Source organism: Grammomys surdaster, unplaced genomic scaffold, assembly GCF_004785775.1.
Source record: "Grammomys surdaster isolate TR1022 unplaced genomic scaffold, NIH_TR_1.0 215, whole genome shotgun sequence".
NCBI lineage: Eukaryota > Metazoa > Chordata > Mammalia > Rodentia > Muridae > Grammomys > Grammomys surdaster.
In genome coordinates this window covers 2,348,557-2,350,554 of record NW_021604660.1, presented here as the reverse complement: position 1 = coordinate 2,350,554, position 1,998 = coordinate 2,348,557, and the positions used below count along the sequence as shown (strand labels likewise).

At 42.1% G+C, this 1,998-nt stretch overlaps 1 pseudogene; it reads right to left on the bottom strand.

Moving 5' to 3' along the window:
* Positions 1–828: 828 nt before the first annotated feature.
* On the bottom strand, positions 829–1,718 carry LOC114625343 (annotated as a pseudogene).
* Between the last annotated feature and the right edge of the window lie 280 nt (positions 1,719–1,998).

Sequence of the window (1,998 nt, the reverse complement as noted above, 5' to 3'; positions counted from 1 at the left end):
TGTGTGTGTGTGTGTGTACACTTGATTTTATTGTAACAAAGCAACTTGTACACTTCAACATTTAAAATGAGCATCTTTTTCCTTCCAGTGAAAACCAAAAAAAGAAAAAAATAAAAATAAAGTTACAACAGAAAATGTCAACTCCAAATAAAACCCTCCAGGTTATGCTGATTCTCCCACTGAGTGGCAGGGCTCAAGTCATCGTCAGGAGAGAATTTTATTTTAACAGTGTCACCTTAAACTGCAAGGATGTCTGTTAAACATCACAATTAAACATGACAAAGGAGAAGTCATGTTGTCAGATGCCCACCTACCTCCCGACACCTCAAACCCACCCTTGCTCACTATCTATATCCCCCTTTTTTTTTCTTTTTTTTCTTTTTATTAAACAAGAGAAAGTAGACAGGTATGTGTTGGTAAATGCTAACTGTCTGCATTCACATAGAGACACAGTGTAATCTCTGAGCCCAATACACAGAGAAAAGAAAAAAGCTAGAATTCTATACACTACTACCCAGGGGCCTAGCACCCTCCAGCCCCCAGCAGAGCCAAGGGAACTGGAACGCTTTTCTTTTTCTCCCACAGAGCATGGTGGTGATGTTGGATCCACAAATTTTTGAGACAAGAAAGGATAAAAATGAATTTAGAACAGAAACATGGATATTCTTTTCCTGCTGTATTTGCTCAAGATTTTTTCTCCAAATTAGTTGAAAACCATGATGTTGAGACCTCAAAAACAGGACAACTGAGCACAGAGGGACAGGGCGGAAAGGACTGCAACTTGCTCCCAGGGACTGGAGAAAATTAAAAAATAAAAAGAAAATTAAAAAGGTTGGAATCCATCAATCTTCTGTGGTAGTCGTCCTCGCCTTCATCCTCCTCTCCTTCTTCCCCTTCATCCTCATCGTCATTTTTTCACCTTCACCCTCATCTCCTTCTTCATCAGTATCTTCCATCCCTTCCTCCTCTTCATCATCATCATCTTCTGCCTCTCCTTCTTCATCATCCATATCGGGAACCAAATAGTACAGCAAGGGATTTGGCCAAATATCATCTTTGATGACCTCTCCTAACTCGTCAACACCTGCGTCAGAATGGTCAGTAAACCAGGTAAAGAAGCTCTCTGGCTCTTCGTGGTGTCTCTTCCTGCTGGCCTTATTCTGTGTTTGACTTGAGCGTTTTGTCAAATCCTTTCCAGATTTCCATTTGATCTCGGTGAACTTTGAAGACGGGTCACCACTCTCATTCAGATGAAATTCTTTGGAGAGAACTTTATTTTCAAAGTAAGGATTTTCATCAAAATAAAAATCTATTCTGTAACCTGATTTAATGTCTTCAAATTCTGTCACTTCATCTATGGTCAAATAGTGCAGAGCCTCCTGGTTTTCCTCCCCAAGCAGTGCAGACACTTGTGGATGGTTGACAAATGTTGTTACCCAAAAATTTGGGATTTTGGCGATCAATTCTGACCTCTTCTGAAAAAATGGTTGGCGGAGTTTGTCATATTTTTGTTCTACTTTCAAAATTTCCTCACTGGCTTGTTCATTAAGTCTGTCTATTTCATTTTGTACTTCATCAATATGTTCAATTGCTTCTTGCTGTTCTTTTTCTCCCTTCGGCAGGCCCGCAGAGGCCAACTTGTCCTCCAGCTTCGGGGCAGCAGCCGGTCTGGGTTTCTCGGGCTGAGGCAGGACCGCAGATGGCCGCTTTGGGGCCATGGCTCGAGGGTGGTGGCCGGGAGACAGAGGCCAGAGCCCCGATGTTCACAGCAGGAAGAAACTCGCAGGAACTCTAAGGTTGCCCCTTAATGATACAAGCATGGTGCTTTAGAAAAAAGTTTCAAATCCCTAGTGGTAAGAACTGCAGGGATGATTTTTGACACAGTGGCCTGCATAATATGTAAGACATGGACAAGGCTGTCTGAGGACACCCTTCCTCATGTCCGTTTACAGTGAGGTAAGAGCACAAGACTATTCCTTTTATTTCATTCCAATCTAT